This window comes from Suncus etruscus, chromosome X, assembly GCF_024139225.1.
Source record: "Suncus etruscus isolate mSunEtr1 chromosome X, mSunEtr1.pri.cur, whole genome shotgun sequence".
NCBI lineage: Eukaryota > Metazoa > Chordata > Mammalia > Eulipotyphla > Soricidae > Suncus > Suncus etruscus.
In genome coordinates this window covers 110,436,733-110,459,307 of record NC_064868.1, presented here as the reverse complement: position 1 = coordinate 110,459,307, position 22,575 = coordinate 110,436,733, and positions in this window count along the sequence as shown.

The window sequence follows — 22,575 nt, the reverse complement described above, 5'->3', positions numbered from 1 at the left end:
GAAAAAAATCCTAGCAAACTTGGTTAAGTAGTAACTTTACATTGTAATATTATTATTTTTCACCAATAGTTTTCAGCTAAAGTTTTCTAAAATTGATATTAGCTTATGAGTCTGTAAAACAATTTTGACAATTCTCCCCATAGTGCTGTAAATGATTTTTGTTGTTGTTGCAATAAAAATAGGTTTTATTTAAAGGTACTGAATTGGGGAGGTAGAGAATAAGAAAGGGAGAGGAATGTACTAAAGAAAGAGCTTGGCTTTTTCAGAGACTGATAGAGCCCTAGTATAGAATCCATAGAACCCAGCATGAACTAAGAAAGTCATATTAATAAATGAGATGCAAGCAACAAGTGCATATCTGCCCTATGTGCCTGAGCCAAGAAGGCACATGTTCAGTTTTGTCTTTTTTGCTTATTTGTTTTTTTTGAGTCATACCCGGCAGCGCTCAGGGTTTACTCCTGGCTCTACACTCAGAAACTGCTCCTGGCAGGCTCGGGGAACCATATGGGACGCTGGGATTCGAACCACCTTCCTTCTGCATGCAAGGCAAATGTGCTATCTCCAGGCTATTCCTCCGGCCCAGTTTTGTCATTTTTATTAAAAAGATACTCTCTAAGGGGTTCATGTAAAAGATAATGTTTCCATGAAAGTACATTGGAAGTTAGACATAAATTTCAAGGCATTTTAAGATGCTACAAATAATGTGGGAAAAGACTGAATTAGGGACTCCTTAAAGGAGGTGCTGCAGAGAAACTGGCATTTTTGAATCCATAAAATAGATGGGTTCTGATCCAAGTATCATAAGAAAACAACATGGAATAGAATTAAGTGTGTGAATCACAGTTAAAATGGTGTAAATATCAGCCATAAAATATACCATGAAAATTTTCTAAGCTTCAATGTTTACTTTGGGATAGTAGTTAATGAAAGGAAATAATTTTTTGTGGTTTCTAAAATATTCCTGGATCTATTAGAAATTATGAGGATATTTTGGGCTTTTTATAGTTACAAATTATTATGCTAAAGCTCAGTATTCCCACCGAATTATTTATCTAATTATATATAGATATAAATTAAATATAAGAATGGACAAATACCCATTACAAATGTATGATTGCTTTTTCACACATACTCTTTGCATAATGTCTGGTTTATGGAAGGACAAAAGTAGATCATAGTAGAGCTGAATCATTATATATCTATATAGTTATATAGTTATATATCATGATATATGTATTTGGGCCACATCCAATGATGCTCACGGGTTACTTCTGGCTATGTGCTCAGAAATCGCTCCTGGCTTGGGGGACCATAAGGGACTACAGGGATAGAACCCAAGTCCGTCCTGGATCAGCCACATGCAAGGCAAAGGCCCTACTGCTATGTTATTGCTCTGGCCCCTTATTTTATTTATTTATGTATTTATTTATTGGTTTTTGGGCTACACCTGGTGACACTCAGGGATTTATTCTCTGCTATGCTCTCAGAAATTGCTCCTGGCTTGGGGGACCATATGGGCCGCTTGAGGATCAAACCTGGTCCATCCTAGGTTAGCATGTGCAAGGCATGCTCTACTGCTTGTGCCACTGCTCAGGCCCCTGACACTTTGTTTTTTTTTTTCTCTCATTCTCTCATTTTATTTTAGACCCCATGGATTAAAATATTGTTTTTGAATGGGCATCATTTCATTCCTTTTCTGTTCCCCTTTCTAAAAATTCAAGATTTTTGAGAAGAAATATTTTTACTTCCATTTCCTTAACATATAAAATTTGACTCAAAATACAAGTGTCTTCTAAACATGGTAAGACTTTTAATTCTATATAAGTGAAACTGAATAGATTAACACTCACTTATCCATTGTATAATGGGTTGAAGACAGTAAGGTAGGCTCTGCCTTTAGATTCTCATAATCTTTAAGCAATTCTATTAAATAGATACCATGTCCAGTTTCCTCTAAATTGTACAAACAGTGGATTGAGATATAGACACATAAAATAACTTTTTCAAACTACTTCAGCTGGTAAATGATATGATATTCACTATGAAATCATGCCTGTTCAATTCTGAAGTATAATTCATTCTTGTTTTTGGAAAATATCTTTAAAAGTTAACTTTAACTATGATACTTTAATAATACCCCAAACTTGGAAATTAAGTTTAAAATCTCAGAAAATATTGTCCTAGAAACTTTTTAATGGGGCCACATCCATTAATGCTCAGGGGTTACTCCTGGCTATGCACTCAGAAATCGCTCCTGGCTTGGGGGACACTGAGGGATTGAACTGCAGTCTGTCCTAGGCTAGTGTGCATGGCAGATACCTTACTACTTGTGCCACAGCTCAGGTCCCTGTCCTAGCAATTTTTTTGTCCTAGCAATTTTTAAACAAAGTAAAAACTCCTCTCCATGGTTTGATTAAGTGGAAATAAACATAATAGGACTAATCTCTGAAAATATACATGTATAAATATAAATAAACTAGATTAAAAATAATATATGGGTGCCAATTTTGGGAAACATTCTGTAGCTTTTTTTTTGCAATGATTGACAAGAAAACCTCAATTCTAAAGTTAAAATAAATTATTTAATCCATGTCTTTTAGCTGAAATGAAATTTAAAGATCAATTACATTAAAATGCATCATGTGAAATATTTTATGCAACACATTCAAATTTTATCAAATAAAATACACACCATACTATTACATACAATTTAAAGAGTCTAATTTTCCAGGTATAAAATTAAAACAAACATCTTGAAATCACATGAACTAAATAATCTAGACAAAAAAGCAGCATCAAAATATTTTCTGCAAAATATGACCAAAATTCATTTTCAAAACGAGTATCAATTTCATGAAGAGTTGATGAAAAACTATATTTAGAAGCCAAATTATTATTGGTTTTTCTTTGTAAAACATTGTAGAGGCTAAAAATGGAAAAAGATGATTTTCCTCTTGTAAAAAGGATGTATGCTTATCATAATATCAGAAATATGTGCTACTGAAAACTCCTCTGGATGGTTTGTTTTACTAATCAGTGAGATTTGCAATCGGAACCAAAGGGTGATGGTTTATGGAATGATACCAACTTTACACAGTTCTGTTAATCATTTCTAATCAACAAAATGAATAAAGATGCAGATGACATGCTTATTACATCAGTGAATAGCACAAATCTCAGTATAAAAAATATGCAGGATGACCTAGCCTGTATCCAAAAATCAAGCTGGGTAGGTGGGATAGATCAAAATAATGAAAAACTTTTGAAAAGACCATTACTGAGCCCAAAATGTCAAGCCTTGCAAAATATGAATCTTATATAGTCAAATACCAAACTGTACTCAATAATAACACACAAGAGTTAAAGTTCAGTTTGATGACTCTAGAAAGACGATTAGAGTGATCATTTCTGAGTATCATTATCACGGAGGTCCTCCATTACCCAAACTCTACTCTCCCAAACTTTGTGGCAAGCTTCCTCCCATGGACTGATCCTCCTGGCCTTTAATTCTTGTATTTGGGTAATATTAACATAGTATTTTTCTTAATATTCCACGAATTAGTATGGTCATTTTATGTCTACCTCTCTCCTTCTGACTCCATTCACTCAGCATAATACAATATATATTTATGCAAGCAAAATTTATGATTTAATTTTTCTGAGTAGTATTACATAGTGTGGAGGTATTATAGTTTCATCATCCACTCATCAGTTTTTGGGCACTTGGGTTGTTTCCAGATTCTGGCTATTGTGAATAATGCTCGCAATGATCACTCTGGGTAAGAACTGGGTGCTAAAAGGAGATTAAGTGATATACATGATATACCTTCAGTAACAATTGCAAACCAGTGTCTAAAAGGATAAAAGGAAAAGAAAGAAGAAAAAATTTCTACCAGAGAGGCAAGGGGAGGGGTGGGCAGTAGGGATTATGAAAATGTATTTTATGACTGAAACTCAACCATGAACAACTTTGTAAGTGTATCTCTGACAGTGATTCATCAACCAATTTATATTTTTAAAAAAATGAAGAAAAAAAAGATAATTAAGGAGTTATGTATATTGGCCATAGGTGCATTGTTGGAATTATGTACATAAGAAGACATCATTAACAGTATTGCAATAGATTGAATTTTAATAATTAATAAAACTAAGTTTGTACTCTTAGTTTTCTTTGGCCATTGCAGGTTTTTTTGTACTGTTGTTATGTTTTTCTTCCTTGTTCCCTTTCTTCTCTTAAATTGACATTTATAGCCTCTAGAAGGACTCCTCCAGTTTTTTGTTTGTTTCATTTTTGCCCCCATTTTTGCCTTCAAACAGAACCACATACTTGAATCATTTGTTCCACCTCACAAATTGAGGAAGAAATAATGGGGGGTACCAAGACCAAACACTTGTATGAACATTAAGTAGAAATAAAAAATTATCTAACTTAAACACCAAATCCAAAGCCAACGACAACAGAATCGATACCCAATCTACAGAGGGGACCACTTATACTAGCAGCCTGGGGGACAAAAGGGGAATATGGGATGCATGCTGGAAATGGGGGTCGAGGGAGAACAACATTGGTGGTGGGAATACCCTTGATTCAATGTAACTACCTAAAATATTACTGTGAAAAATTTGTTATCCACTTTGGTCAAAAATTATTTAAAAAAAAGAAATTGTGATGTCAGTATCAAAAAAAGAACTGAGTACAAATTTTAAGTTACTTAAATATGTATTACATAGAAAAACACTCAAGCAATTTCTATGGACTAGATCACAGAGTTCTCAAACCCGCGGCCCGCGGGCTGTTTGTGGCCCTCCGTACAACATTTTGTGACCCTGCCCTAGAGGAATCTTTTTTTGTTTTGTTTTGTTTTAGTTGTTTGGGACACAGCCCCCAATGTTCAAGGCTTACTACTGACTTTGCACTCAAGGACCACCCCGACTTTGCCTCCTGCAACCCCCAGGTAAATTGAGTTTGAGACCCCTGGACTAGGAGGATATGACATATTAAGAGGAAGATTTCATGAGCAAATTAATAGACACTTCAGGTTAATTTTAAAAAGTTCCTTTTTCTGTATGAATACTCATAGCCAAATGGTAAAAATACTGTTCTGAACTGATTTAACCATGGAACACTTCTTTTGTTAAAGTACCTCTTGAGATTGCCATTACAGAGGACACTTTGAGGAAATGCTGAATAAGGACTGCCTCAAGAGGCCTGAGTTCTTTCTAAGACAGTAAAACAGAAAAGATACAAAGATCAAGTGAATATTGGCCGAATTTGACAAATTTCATCTTCTCCTTAGAATTTATGATCCTCGACTAAAAAAACTTAATAAATGGACATATTTTCCTTTGGCAACTGGAGAGGAATTTCTCCTGAAGAAACTTTCTCTAAAGACCTACTATAGTTAACAAAAGGAACAGAAAATGGCTTTGCCAACAAGCACATGTTTCTAAAGGACTATATTTTCAAGTCTTGTAAGAGTGAAATATTATATATCTGGTGAAAAATTATCTTAATAGTGTAGAAACAAGGGAGTATAGAGACAGAGAAACTGATTAATATTACAGACACTTGTGTGTGTATGTTTTAGCCACTGTCAAACAGAGAGACTCCACACCCATTCAACATGACCTGCCTAACCTCATGTTAGAAAGCAAAAAAACCACCTGTACAGACTTACTAAATGCTTCAGAGTGGTCGATGATGCAAGTTCAGGTGACAGTGGTTTCTACTTTTGCTTACCAACTTTATGACAATGTGAACTAATGTGCATATGCCTCAGTATTTTTCCTGCTAAAAAATCTGCTTACCAATCACAGAGCTATAGTTTGAATTTGGTAAGTGGGTTTATAAACAAAGTTATGTCTAGTTTTGAAAAGATCCAACTTTCCTTTCTCACCTTGGAGTCCAAATGGTATAAATGTGTGTGTGTGTGTCTGTGTGTGTGTGTGTGTGTGTGTGTGTAGAAACAATCATCAAGCCTCATTTTGACAAATTCAAAGAGTGTTGTAAAGCAACACTAAGGATTTTTTAAATCTCACCTAAGGTGCAAAGAGCTGTTACCAAAAATTCTAAATAACCTTCTCACAACCCCAAAGCCCCACTGATTTTTAATTAGTTCAATTTAATTTACTAAATGTGTTAACATCGAGGTCTGCGACACAAACATAGTACAGTACTTCTTATTTTGATTCCATAGTTATGTGCCTCCCTGGGAAAAAGGCTTAGCAAGTGAATCATAGGATTGCACAGACCATTAGGGAAAAGTCTGTCAGTGTTTTCTTAAGAGGCTAGTAATCAAGTAATTTAAATTTCCCAAAGAGTCACAAATTCAGCAAGTATACAGCTATTTCCAGTTACTAAAATGTGAAGATACAGGGCTGGGGGAATAGTACAATTGGTAGGGAGCATGCATTGGATGCTACCAATCTGTGTATAACCCCTGACATGCTGTGTAGTCCCCAGAGGCCACCACGAATGATCCCAAAGTGCAGAACTAGGATTAACCCATAAGCATTGCTGGTTATGGTCCATAAACAAAAAATTTGAAAATGCACCATGCTTACTGATAAATATTATCACTAATTTTGTCTTATAATGCTAAAATTCTGATATAAAAATCATAATAAGACTAACTTCAAATTTGAAACTTAAATTGTCTCGAAATGTTCATAAAAACTGTCACAGGGCCTATTTAGCATAATATCTTGAAAAATGTATTCATACATAAATATTTGTTGAGTGACAGAATAAATATGTGAATGGATACGTTTCAATGCTGAAATTTACTTTTAAATAGCAGTGGAAGGCAAACTGATGGATTGATTGCAGTGGTACTTGGCACGTATGTGGGAAGAACAAAGTAAGTGAATACTGGCTTGAATTGCTGAAAGAAAAAGCTTCATTGCTTTTGATATTCATAAGGAAGTGTTATCAAGTATAAAGACAACATCAAATATGCTAAAAATGATATCAAAGTGATAAAGAAGAGCTTCGATCCTATACCTTTAGTGTAGTCATAACAATATTTGCTAAGCAAATTGAAGCCAAGGGTTTCCAATTCTGTAAATCAGAGACCTTTATTAGACACTATATTTTGCCTAGAAAAAACAAACTAAAGAAATGTACCATTGAATTAATGCATAGAGTAACAATTGCAGATAGAAACAAAACCAGGTTGTAACAGCATTGTAATTACATTTCAATGTAATTTATCCAGATGAATTTATCCAAATGAATTTATCCAGATAACATATTGTACTATATTGGCTTACAAACTAGCTAATTTGTCTCTCCAAAAATCTTATGTTTAATATATATAAAGAAAATAATAAATGAATAACCACCAGCAAATTATTTTCAGGAGATAAACATTTATTATATGGCAGAATCAATATTAAAATAGAACTAGCTGCACCCTCAGTCCTAAGCCAATGATCAGCGGCAGAGATCAGTAAGTATTTTATAAGTATAAAGAAATGATTTGATATTTGCTTAATCTTCTGCTCCATACAGCGGCCAAAGGAATAGAAAGGCTCTTGTTTTTTGTGTCTGTTTAATATTTATTGTTCATAACATTCAGTCCTGTAAGCTCTATTGAGCAGAATCCAGACAGTAACATTAATCTACACTTGGAGTTGCCTTTAGATAAATAATTTTGTCAGAGTACAAACTTATTTAGGCTAAGCACAGATTCTATGGAAACTAATTCTTTTTATATATTTAAACTACTTTAAACAGTGGCACTGTTTCTCTTTATTTACAGCAGTTACAGATGTCCCCCTTTCAAAACATCAAAGCTACCAAAGAATGAAGCTTTTAAAAATGTTTTATTTTATTTTAGGCATTATGACTTATAATACTTCTAATAGAGGTGCTTCATGTAAAAACATTCCAGCATCACCGGCTCCAACTGAGTTTTCTCTTACCTCCACCTTTGGCCCTGTGTTCTCCCCAACTTAACCCCATCCTCCCTTTCTAGCAATCTTCTTACTGAAGATCGGTTCTCAATTTTTGTTGCTTTGGGAGAGCTGTTACTTATTACTATATCTCTTCATATCCCATATATGAGAGATCATTCTATGTCAGTCCCACTTCTTATAAATTTCATTTCATAAGAACTCGCGGGATCTATTTTTGAATCTGAAAATTATATGATTTCATCTTTATGAGGGCAGGGGTTGGGATTCTGGGCCAAAGCAGAAGGAACTGAACATGGGATGGTCCTATGCAAGGCAAGCAACTTACCTGCTGCACTATCTTCAGCCCTGATTTCATATTTTCTTATAGCAGAGTATTACAGGGTAAAAAACATTTAATAGGGAGTTGTAGTAAGTAAACAAGAATGTCTTCACATCAAAGAGAGTCCTTTTCTCTTCAGTGCATTTTCCCCTTCAGATCAGAGGCCAAGTAACCAAAGAAAGTTATTTCCAGTGAATCCAAATGCTATCAATTCCATTTCCACTTTTTAGGATGTATTTTATGTGTCTAGAAACCAGAGGTGACAATTGCATCTAAATGTATCAAAAAAATTTAAAGGTTAATGAATTCTGGCATAAAATAATGTCAGTACCATAAACTCATGAATACAAAAATCCAAGAAACCAGAAAATATTCATCACATTTCTGAGAATGGTAAAACTAGGGATGATAAAACCACTGTAAACTTCTAAATTATCCTTTTTAAAAACTTATGTACTATCACATAAAATATCAACATTAATGATATTAGCTAATGATAGTTCAGGATGGCATATCCAAGATGTAGTTCAGTTCTTCAATAACATGGTAATTCTATTTAGATTGATGTCAGGATTCATTTCAATTCAGTCTCTAATAAGGAAAAGTATATATATAATTTGCAGTCTTCTTACCTTTTGTCTCAATCCCATCACCATACTTAGGTGAAATTGCAGAATAGGTTTAGAGAGAACTAAAAACTGTATTGCTAAGTTATATATTGTGTCATTTGTTTAGAGAATTTATATGTACAACAATGTTATTAAAATCCTCAATAGTTGTGGGAAATGTTAGTATAAAGACATAATACAGGGTTTAAGGTGCTCGCTTTGCATGTGGCAGAACACAATTCAATCCTTGTTATAGCATATAGTCCCAGAAATTAACCCTGAGCACAGAGTGGGGAGTTGACCCTGAGCTCTATTGGCTCTTGCCCAAACCACCTACCCATGAAAAATTAAAGTGAAATGTGCTGATTATTCAAAATTAAGTCTAAAATGAAAGAAGAAAAATCATTTTGCCTTACAGAGTGACTCTGACAAGTTGAGAAAGTGGAGCTCCAGAAATATAATTACCCTTTGGTGAAATAAAGCAAAGTCACAGTGTTTATATAATGCCAATTTAGTAAATGATACAAAAATATATTTTAAAAAAGTTTGACTTCTGCCTTAAAGCCTTTGATGCAAGGAAAGTTGAATTCCAGACTCAATTCTCCAAGATCTTGTCATACTGTCTTTTTCATCTTAACATTTCACAACTATTGGATACCTTCAATTAGCACTATTCATTTTGATTAATCAGTGAGTCCGAATCTACTTCAAAAATACACAATATTAGAAGTCAAAATTCATGTGCTCATGTAAGTATTTGGGCAACAATATTTCTTGTTTATTTTTTCTTTAAAGTCTAGCACTTAGCATTATACATTTTGAATGAACATGTTCACTGGGACGAATTTTTATTATTTCTCCCTCACTGCTACTTTTGCAATGTAAATGCTACTTAGTTGGCTTTTCTTCCTTTAAAATATTCCAATTAAATTCAAGTCATTTTTATCCCCCAAATCGTTATTTTAATGTGGCTCATAAATAATGAAAATAAGACAAAAGTTTTTCTAAAACAACCCTATATAGTTAATTGAGACCAGAGTTAAATTGAAAACTCAGTATGCAAGGCTGTCAGTGTTATGATCTGGGACAAGTCCTTAATATAGTACAAACTCTATTCCCTATATCTAAATATAGATAATAATACCTAACTTAGAGTTGTCTTATGGAAATTCAATGCAATAATTTATAACTAGCACATAATATTCAGTATTATTATTCTTTCTGAGGTAAATTGCTAAGTGCCACGTCAAACAAATTAAGTATATATTTCTGCTAAATGTTTCCTTGGAATCTTGAATGTGCTCCAAAACTAATATGCCACCAAATCATTTTCAAGATACACTTATTCATATATCATGAAATACTCATAATCCAAAGGACACATTTTGAGAACACTGCCAGACCTAATTACTGTGGGAAATATGTGAAATGAGTCATTTGGATATAATTAAAACTATTATTATACTAACAATTTAAAAATTATTCTGGAGTCTGAATAAGATACAGACTTTTATTGTGAATAGGCAAAACTTTTAACACCTAAAAATAACTATCACTTTTGGATCCACAGAGATAATGAAGCAGGTAAAGCAATTGAATTGTATGCAGCTAACCTGAATATGGTTGTTCCACAATCTTACTCTGGAGTAACCCTGAGCTCAGAGGCAGGAGTTACCATTGAGCACAACGGGGTACAGTCCCAAGATAAAAAACAGAAACAAATAGCCATCACTTTAAAATGGAGCGCCGAGTTTGCTGAGAAAAACAAGTATAGTTCATCATATAAAGGTTGGACATGTTATAATTATGAACATGCGCGTTTCCAAATAGAAATATCAGTATAGGCAGTATTCAGATGAAGGATGTTTCTTAGTGTCTACATATTTTTACTCCACATGCTTTATCAGCATTTTTGTGGCACTTCTACTAGATGGGTCAAATCTTAGATAGTAAATAAAAAAGGGAAATTTTTGTTTCCCTTGTTTTTATTTAAAAATGTAAATGTTTTATTAAGGCACAGTGATGTACAAAGATATTCAAAGTTGAGTTTCAGGCATGCAAACTTGTTTGACCCCAGTTTGCCTCCAGTGTCCCCAGGTTAACTTTGCACTTCCAGTTCCTCACCACAGTCCTTGACATGCACAGTTTTTATATTGTTTTTGCTTTGTTTCTGTGAGCATGTGCTAAGGGCTTAATCCTACCTCTGGGCTCAGATATCACTCCTGACTGGATCAGGGAGTGCCAGTCATCTAATCAGGCTCAGCCACATGCAAGGCAAGCATCCATTCAACTGTACTTCCTATCTCTCTAATAGTGACAGGTACATTTTTTTAATTAGGTTGTAGTTTAAATGTCTTGCTGGTGGTGTTGCTGACTCTGTGGTTTATCACTCTAAAGAAACTAGAATACTTTGAGCTAAAATATTTAAATTTTGTTTGTTGAATGAGATGGCACCATTAAAACTGCTTTAATGGGTGGGATCTATGACACATATATATTTGTGTCAAGTCAGAAACAGTTATAAAATATCTAATTCTTTGTTAAGTAATACAAATCAAGTCATTACGTAATCCCAAGTAAGAAATATGGGGTAAGTGCAATATCAAACATAAAATAATTAACAGCTAGATATCAAGGAATAAACTATAACTGTCATCTGAACTCAAAGAAAAAAAACTATTGTTGAGCATTGTGAAATGGATTTGTCACTTGAACTCGACCTTGTAGGGTTGCTACAGGGCTTCTGTAAGCAAAATAAGTTCTATCACCCCCTAATGTGCACCAACTGTCATAAGTGTTTGGACCACTCAAGCCTTTTAGGAAGAGTAGAGGAAATGCAGAATATTATTTATCTCTCCTCCTTAAGGAAAGACAGATCAGCAAATCAATCAAAGGCCTGTTCTTCTGTGCCACAGTAAAGATGTTGGCTGCTTGCTCACCTAGTAAAGAAACAAGGGGAAAACACCAACCATAACAACTTAGGGGTTGGCCCCACACAAGAATCATTGAGCAATAAGAGAATCTACATAAGGCGTGTGTGAAAAGACAAGTGCTATTTTCTGCTTGAATCTGTTACTGGTAGAGAATCACTCAACCCTATGATTGTATTATTTATACAGAACTCACTAGGGCACCATCTGCTATGAAGCTAACTGCAAAAACAGAAAATCAAACCCAAAGCCCATTGTCTTCCTTCATTGGAGTTTTCACTAATGACCTGTTCCCCGCCAATATTCCAACTGATCACATTCTAGTTTGAAACCAGGAAAGGCATTTAATGCTTTAAATGGAAGTCTTAAAAGGAATTTCGTTAGACATAACCTTAAAAAGATTCTATACCTATCTAGATCTTCTCAGTTGAAAGGGCACTACCCCTATTTCAGGTCTTATTACATCTTATTAAGTTGTCAGATCAAGTTCATAATGTCCCATCTTAGTACCTAGTCACCAAGAGATAAGGGTGAGAGGTGATCCTGCAAGATTATATGCTGGAGATATAAACTAAAGCCAATACAGTGAGGGAAATTCTGCTGAAGTATAAGAATGAAACTTTCATGGTGAAAATATTTTAATCGAAAATAATTTTTAACTACCATATTTCTGACTATCCATAAATTATTCACATTAGATGCACATATTTGCCATTGGAAACATGTTTTCCTTTCTAGTTAATATATTATACCTATAATACAAAAGGAAAGAGTGAGTTTTGAATTGATATACTCCTAATTTTTTAAAATCCAGTTATAGTGATCTCCCTTTTCAACTTGTATTGGCTTTTCCTAGATGATCTCAGTTTCAGAAATTTTCTTTCTGACATAGGTATTGTAAAATGGTACCCAAAGTTAATTTGGTTTCAATATTATAAATTCAACATGAAAGCTGTGAACTTTTCTCATCCCATTTTGTTCTCATTTGGAGCTAACGCTGAAGGTGTTAATGGTATCTCAGTACATAATCAGGTGTCTTGCTTCCCATGCTAGATAATGTTTCAAGATTTTAGCTTATATCTTGATTCTTTGCATTTTCTGGAATTTTTATTTATTTTTTATTTTAATATCTTTACTTAAGCACCATGATTACAAACATGATTGTAGTTGGGGTTGAGTCATAAAAAGAACACCCCCTTCACCAGTGCAACAGCCCCACCACCAATGTCCCCCCTTCTTCCTCCCCCGACCCTCTGCCTGTATTCTAGAGAGCCATTCTACTTCTCTCACTCATTAATATTGTCATGGTAGTTGTTAGTGTAGTTATTTCTCTAACTGCACACACCACTCTTTGTGGTGAACTCTTTTTTCCATTAAAACCCTTTTAGGTATTTATCAGTTTCCAAAAGTATCTAATCAAATTGTTAAAAATCATAATATAAATGTGAATTGCTCATCTAAACTATTCAACAAAATGAAATATACACATAGAATGATTATACTAATATGTAGGAGATAAATAAAAATAATATGAGAATAATATGCAAAGACAATAGAAACTGGGACCAGAAAGACTGGACCATATTAGGAAGATTGTCACAAAAAACGGGAGACTGCAGTTAGGCTAGAGAAAGGATCATTATGACAATGATAATTGGAAATAATCGCTCTGGAAAAAACTGGGAGCTGAAAGAAGATAAAATTATATTCTTTATATTCCTTAAGTGGTATTACTAACTGCAGAGCCTAAAAGGATAAAGGGTGAGAGAAAAGAGAGAGAAAGAGGAGAGAGAGAAAAAGGAAGAAGAGAGAAAGAGTGGGGGAGCATAGAAAATCATCTGCCATAAAAGCAGGTTGTAGAGGTAAGGTGACAGAAAAACTGGGGACATTAGTGGCAAGTATACTCAGGTGAAAAGATGAGTATTGGGCTATTGTATGACTTAAAAACCATAACAACTTTGTATCTGTGTATCTCACAGTGATCCAATTAAAATTATTAATATAAGTATATAGAATGATTTTAAAAGCAGATTTCCACAGTTAACCCTTTGATTTCTAGAATTAAGGAAGTCAAAGTGAGTTTTAGTTAATGCAAATTAATACCATATTTAAAATAATTTATAAAATAAATATTAAGACAAAATATTTCAGAAATTTTAATTAAATTAGCTTACTTATGTTACTACCAGAGGTGTAGTGCAAAACACGGTAGATTTGTGGAGTTAAAATATGAACCCTTGGGCCAGAGAGGTAGCATGAAAGTAGGGTATTTGCCTTGCATGCAGAAGGACGGTGGTTGGAATCCCTACATCCCATATGGTCCCCTGTGCCTGCCGGGAGCGATTTCTAAGCACAGAGCCAGGAGTAGCCCCTGAGTATTGTCGGGTGTAAACCGCCAAAAATCTGAACCCTGAAATTGCCACTAATCTACTTCGTTCCTTAAGCATGTTACTTAATCTCTTCAAATATCAGTGGTATCTTCTCATTTGTTAAAACGGCTAATACTTTTTCAGTGTTTGTGCATAAATAGGTGGGATAATAAAAAAAATTGCCAGTTTCTAGAATAATACAGCAGGACAGTCAATTTGAACTTGATTCCTCTTCCCAATTATCAATTCCTTATTTTTTTCTGAAGACCAATGGCTTAATAAATGAGAATTTGCATATAATATATTATATTTAATGACCAAAGTCTAGAGAAACTTAGAGGTATCTTTACCTCCATCAAATTTTGGTTCTTCCGTGGATTCCATAAGTATCTCTTCCTCTTTCTTTGTGTGTGTGTGAGAAGAGATATTTTTTTTGACACAAATGGAGATGATCAGGGTTACTCCTTGCTCTGCACTCAGGAAATTCTCCTGTTTGTGCTCAGGGGACCATAAAGGTTGCCAGGGATCAAATCTGGGTTGATTGCATGCAAGGCAAGCTATTTACCTGTTGTACTCTTGCTCTAACCCCAAACACTTGTCCTCTATCATTTGTTTAAGTCCTTTTGTACCAAATCGTATGTTCTGATCCAAAAAGCCAATAGACCAAATTTTCACAGCATATAAAGTCATTTTATAAAGAAGTAAAAGACAATTTTCAGATGGTTCAATTTATGTGCGATATGAATTTCTAAAGCTAATAAAATGGCGATAAAGAGTAAAACTGGTAGAGTTTGTAAAAACTATAATGATAACAGGAAGAAAAGTGAATAGTGATGAAAGAAATGAGCAGGAAGATATTTGGTATCAGGAATAGTGACAGTGAAATACATATAGAAATGTGAAATAAAACTCTCTAATTCTGTAATGCTGTCAAACAAAAAAAGCAATGAAAAATTTAAAGTTAAAAATCAAACACTGTGAGATAGGAGTGGTGGACCAAATGGTAGGGCATTTGCCTTGCACATGCTAACCTAGAATGGGCTGCGGTTCGATCCCTCGGCATCCCATATGGTGACACAAGCCAGGGGAGATTTCTGAGTAAATAGCTAGGAATAACCCCTGAGAGTCACTGGGTGTGGCCCAAAAAGCAAAAATTAAAGTCAAACATTGCATAGTATAATTTTATATTATCAATTTATTATCAAAAGAATATTCAGAATTGGATGATTTCATCTAGATATATGCCCAGAATGAAATAACCCGAAAGAAAGGAATTTTTAAAAGAAAAGCTTTTCAAAAAGATTTAATATATATTATTGTAAAATTAAATAGAACATTTATTGGAAGAATAGTTTATGCTCAGAATGACTCCTTTCACAGAAGAGTTTTCTGAGAACTTTTTTTTTATGTTTTCCAGCTATCCACAAATGTCACCATTGAATATCTCTATCTTATTATCCAATTTTATTATTTTCATTACACTAACCACAATCAGGAATTATCTATATTTAAGTATCTCTACATTATCTCAATCCCTTATTATGTAATATACATGTACATACAGGTTTCTTGTCTATTTTCCTCACCATTACAACTCCAATGTAGCAGGCACTCAGTGTACAGCTTTTATGTATCAGAAAAGGCAATTCAGAAATCCATTCGGAGTGTTCACTGAGGAAGCAACCTTTAGTGTGATGCAAAGTACATATAGGGTAAGAAAATTTGATTTAAAAATCGCATAAGAAGACAGGGAGTAGAAGTGAGAAAGATGAGCAAAATGCCAATTAATTATAATTCTGTATGACTCTGTAGCCACTTGAGACAGAATGATGGAAAACTAGCTTGCACATGGGGAAAACACCATATTTTATAAATGAGCTCTATATTAGGTAATTCTCTCTATATAAATGTTACTGTTGTAGGTTGGGTCATGGTTCTACATTTAGTTAAGCTGAGGTTAAAGATGTGCATGACTGAATATACTAATTCAGAGTAATCAAGTATTGATTTTGTCTTGTAACTACAATGAAATAAGAATAGCTTGCATTTGATGTGCTGTTTGTTTGGAAATCTCATAATAATCAGTGACTAGTTCATTTACACAGCAGAACTGTGATGCCTAATTGCAATAATATTCTTTAATTTCCAATAAAAAATGTCACTTACCACAATAAAAAAGAGTTCTTAACATGTAAGTCTGTAAGCTCATTTTCAATGACAATTTTCTGCCTCCACTAAATACCATTAGACAACTTTGAGAATATCTCTTTAATAAAACATAAAAAGTAGACTTTTGGAAAAAATTATATTTCTAGCCCAATTCTTCAAAGACTCCAGTGCACAGTCCTATACTTGCTCAAGTTGTTCTCCCAAATCCTCTATACCAAATACTCTCTAAAATTCGAATTATGCAATTTTGCATCACACTTTGCACACAAATCTCCAAAATGCTATTGCTTAGTAAAAATGACAGAAATCTGTATCCCAAAGTACCTGGTAATCCATTAGATATTATAAAGTTAAATATACCTAAACACAATGCTAAGCATTTTGTGATTCATGAATTTATAATGTTCATGGACTTTGAAGTCATATATCCATGAGTTTATCTTATTTATACCATTTACACTGAGTAATTTGAGTGATTAATTCATCACTGCCATGGTGTTTTCCTCCATATAATAATGATAAAATATTGTTTATACCTCATAAGATTGATAGATTTTTTTTTATTTTGGGACCACACCCTGCTGCTCTTAGTAGTTATTTCTGGTTCTTTGCTCAGAAATCACTCCTGGCAGGCTCGGGAAACCACATGAGATGCCAGAGATCAAATCCAGGTTGGCACCATGCAAGGCTACCCTACCTGCCGTGCTGTTGCTGCTTCCCCTATGTTCTTAATATTTTATATACCTAAACTTCACATTTGATTAGGACATATGACAAACACACATATGACAAATGACTAATATATCCACTATACATAAAATTCCAAAAAATTAATAAAAATATACTCATCAAAATTTGGGGAGGGATGATGAACACTTACTCTAAAAAGAGTTACAACATCTAATTGGCACAAGAAAGGACTGTTCAACACTGCATACTAACAGGGAAAGGTAAATCATAATGACAATGAGATATATCACCTCACAGCAGTGAGAATGATCTATATCCAAAAGACTAGAAACACGTAATGCTAGTTGGATATAGTGAAGAAGAAATATGCATTCACTGCTGTGTAAATATAGTCTAACCTAGCTTCTAGGAAAAATAATTTGTAAGATATCTCTTACAAAATTAAAAAGACAGAGAGGCCCGAGAGATAGTACAGCAAGTAAGTAGGGCATCTGCCTTCCACAGTTCACAAAATTCAATTGGGGGCCACATATAGACCCCAAGAAACCAACAGTGATACCTGAGCGCAGAGCCAAAGGTAAGGCCTAAGCACAGCTTGGGTGTGGCCCCAAAACAAGCATAAATAAAGAGATGCATACCACATTTTACTGTTTTAAATCCTGGATATCCATCCGAAATAAAAAACAATATTACTTTGAAAAAATATATGCCACATGTATACCCTTTGCAATGCCATTCTCTAGAAACAACCCAAAGGATCAAGGAAACCTTTATGACTAAATAAATTATTCACGTAAAGAGAGATGATGTAGATATAGATACAGATTGGGTACTACTCAGTTCTAGGAAAATACAAATTTATCCTTTTTTACAAGGTGGATGGAAATATTGAAGATTAAAATAAGGGAAAAAATCAGAGGGAGAAAGTTAAATGCCAAATGATTTCCCTCAAATGTGGCATATAAAGAAATCAAGCAGGGAATGGAGCAAAGTCCAGCAGGTGAGGTATTTGCATTGTACACTGAGATTCAATCCCTAATATCCTACATGGCCCCCCCTGAGGAGGCTAGGAGCAATTCCTGAGCACAAAGCAAGAAGTGCCTCTTGTGTATCATCATATATGATCCAGAAAACAAAAAGAAATAAAGCAAGGAAATAGTGAAGAATTTTCAATAAAAACAAATGCACAGATACTAAAAACACACTTAAGGTTACCGAATTGGAGGTAGGAGGTTTGTAGGGTGAGGAGATAAGGAACAGTACAGAAGCAGCTTGATGACATTGGTGTAGGAAGTGAGTTACTTAAGTGTTGGTGGATCTAAAGTAACTCTGTATCCAAAAGTAAAATTATTAAAATATAATAATTATATTATCTTAATTTTTAAATACTAAGTGGCAATGAAATCTATTATTTTATTTAGAGATCAATTTTCACCTCCTAGTGAATGATTTCATATATCTACTTCTCATATTTCAATATATTGCTACACAATATATTGTATACACTCATTTGTGTGTACAAGCACACAGAAGGGGTTAAATTGAATATTAAATATGCAAAATTTTATTTTCATAAAATATAACTATAACAGAATTTGTGCTTATGATATAATAAAACCTTATAACTAATAAATATATCATATTTATTATAAATAAAATTACCAACAATGTTTTGCCTTGTAGCACCGTTCTTGGGCCTGCAATGCTTAGCACCCATCATAGGTATGATGGTGAGTGAGTGAGAAAAGTAGAATGCCTGTCTGGAATACAGGCAGGTAGTAAAGGAAGAGGGAGATGGGGGCATTGGTGGTGGGAAGGTTGCACTGGTGAAGGAGGGTGTTTATTTTTTATAACTAAAATCCAATTACAAACATGTTTATTATCATGATGCTTAAATCAAGATAATATTTAAAAAAATAAAAAAATTAAAGTAGCCATACCAATGTCTTCCAGGAAAAAAAAAGCCCTAATCATCAGGGCTTTAGTATTTACTAATTGAAACAATGATAATATTTCGCACCTATTTGAATAGCTAATATTATAAAGATAAAGGTATTCAAGCAAGAATGTGGAAAATGTGCAATCCTTGTACAACGTTTGATAAGAATGTAAGCAATCACAGCTGTTTTAGAAAAAGGTATCAGAAATTCTCAACAATAAAAAATAAGCACTCTCACATTTCTTACCATAAACAAAAACTAAGATCATTGAAAATGTTTTCTTATAGTTATATATTCACTGTAATATTTTTTACAAAATCCATTATATGAAAATTCATTTTGATGGATGGATGAATAAAGAAACTATGTTGTAAATATAGGGTAAGCTATTATTCTACCTTGAATAAGAAAATTCTGCCTTTTTGGATAACTTCGATGAATCTTGAAAACCTTATCCTAAGTGAAATAAACCACTAAATTGCAAATGCTGTACACTCTCACTTATATGAATAATGCCAAAAATTGAAACCTTGATTGTACTAGCTATCTAGCTGTAGATAGAAAACTATAAAGCTTTAAACCTAAAGCATTCATAATTTTTGTCAATTATAATTCAACAAGTTGAAAAAACTCCAATTCTAAGTGAAAGTAACCATAGGCTATAAAATTAAATGCCCTGAAATTATAATAATGTAAATTTCTATAAAGGCCTTTCATTATAAAATAAAAGATAGCAGATCAGTGATGCTTTGAGATATGTAGATATGGAAAGGTGCAATGGGGAATAAAAAGAATCTATCTTAGCTGGATATTAAAAACATCTTAGTTCTTGATTAGTGGTTGATGATGTTGTATGGGAATATATTTCCAAACATCATAAATATGTGCATTCAACTCTATTGTAATATTGAAATAAAGTTTATTTAAAAAGAAACAAAATAGGTTATAAGCCATTAGCACTCTCATAGTAATGAGATAATTTTGTATGAAGAACAAAAGTGTCAAGATTATTGTAGGAGTCAGAGTGACAGCACAGTAGTAGGGCATTGGCCTTGCACACAGACAACCAGGGAAGGAACCGGGTTCAATCCCCAACATCCATATGCTAATCCTAGCCTTCCCGGAGTGATATCTGAGCAGAGGCAGAAGTAATCCCGGAGAACCGCCATTGTGGTTCAAAACTCCAAAAAAAAGTCTGATGATTTTAAATATATAACCTAAAGTTCATATAAAATATTATTTTTTAAACTTTATTGATTGCTTGATTTATTGGTTTTGAGGCTACACTCAGTGATGCTCAGGGGTTATTCCTGACTCTGTACACAGAAATCACCCCTGGAAGGCAGGGTTACCATAAGGGATGCCAGGAATCAAACTGGATCCCTCCTGGGTTGGTTACATGCAAGGCAAACGCCCTACCACTGTGTATCTCTCCAGCCTCATCATATAAAATTTAAAAATATTTAAGTGACTGGAGAGATAGTACAGTGGCTTGCAAGTGACAGACCTAGGTTCAAACCTTGATACCTTATGTGGTCCCCTAAGCATTCCAGGAGTTATCCCTAAATGAAGAGACTGGAGTAAGCCTTGAGCACCACTGGGTATGGCCCCAAACTACTTTCTGAAAATTAAATTAGAAAAAAAATTGAACATTTTCCAGTTTTCCAAATGTATTGTTATGATTATCAAATTAAATTCAAAGAATTAGTTTGAAAGAATATGGGAAGATTTGCTTTTGAGTGAAAAGAGAAAATAAAATACAGTAATCTTGTTTTCTAAATGCGCCCTTGTTTGGGAACCTCAAAATCAACTATTTGTAATTGACCGCTCTTTTGTCATGGCAGTGAATCTAAAATCCTTCATTCATTTTATTTCTTTTTATTCTTCAAAGCCGACCATAAATTTCAACTGATCCAAGACACATTTTTCTCATCTAACTGACCAACTTCCTTGTTAGGGTGCTTTGACTTTAAGGTAAGAAATGCAGAATAGCTTTCCAAGTTTGTTAATTAATAGTATCCCCAGACAAATATCTTCTTACTGCTGTGCCTGATTACTAAATCTCTCTAGTTCGAGGCAACAGATGGCTCACGTTCTCCCAGAATTAAAAAAGAAATAATCTAGAATTCCTTACGATTCAAGGGACTAAATTTAATCAGGCTATCCTATTTTATATGAAACAAATATCCATAAAAATGAAAATTCTCAAAATGGAATTAATGACTGCTCTTTTCTAATTATGTGAATAATGTACAATAGTTTTACGAGTGCCAGCTGATGACATATTGCTACCATAGACTTTCTTTCTCCAGGAACTGTTTTATCTATGGCAATATTTTTCCTCTCCTTTCTAGACTTAGCATATCATACTGCTAGATCCTTCAATACTTCAGAGTTTTGAAGACTGAAGAACAAAATCTAGAAGTTTCATTTTAAGTTTCAATTTATTCAGTGAACTTTTGCTGGATTTACCAAAATGATATTGATTCTAAACACTAAAAATAGTTAAATATCTGTCTAAACAGTATCATGGCTGTTCTTTACAAATTCTGATTTGTCCACATATAATGTGGAGTCCTATAGGCCAAAGCTTTTCAAAGAAAATTTAAAATTCCTACATTCATTATATTAGAAAAATTGCGTATGTATGATCATTAAAGGCATGATTATTGACAATATAATGGCATCTGCCTGGATATAGACCATGGCCAATGTGGCATTATAAAGCATATCAATAATTTGTTCCAGATTGATACTTTGTATTATTCCACCCATTCAAATCTTTATTACTATATAACCATAGTCATATGGATAATTTGCAAATATATGACTAGGATATTTATACAAATAAACTTGTCTCCTTTTTAGCACAATGTCATGCATAAAGCACAACTTTTCAATATAATGGGATTTGTATTGCATTTTCCAGATACTATCATGAATAGAGAATAATATTAATTTGAAAGCATATTTTAATGGGGATTCTTTAATCTTCATTATTGGCAACATCTTACATTTTTCTATTAAACATTTTTAGATATTTAGTCAAGTTGATTCCAAGATATTTGAGTTTGTGTGGCACTATTGTGAATGGGGTTGTTTTCTTAATGTCCATTTATGTATGTATGTATGTGTCCATTATGTATGTATGTCTCCATTGGTGTATAGAAAGGCCATTGATTTTTGTGTGTTAATTTTGTAGCCTGCCACCTTGCTATATGAGTCTATTGTTTCTAGAAGCTTTTTGGTAGAGTCTTTAGGGTTTTCTAAGTAGAGTATCATGTCATCTGCAAACAGTGAGAGCTTGACTTCTTCCTTTCCTATCTGGATTCCCTTGATATCTTTTTCTTGCCTAATCGCTATAGCAAGAACTTCCAGTGCTATGTTGAATAGGAGTGGTGAGAGAGGACAGCCTTGTCTTGTGCCAGAATTTAGAGGGAAGGCTTTTAGTTTTTCTCCATTGAGGATAATATTTGCCACTGGCTTGAGGTAGATGGCCTTGACTATATTGAGAAAGGTTCCTTCCATTCCCATCTTGCTGAGAGTTTTGATCAAGAATGGGTGTTGGACCTTATCAAATGCTTTCTCTGCATCTATTGATATGATCATGTGGTTTTTATTTTTCTTTTT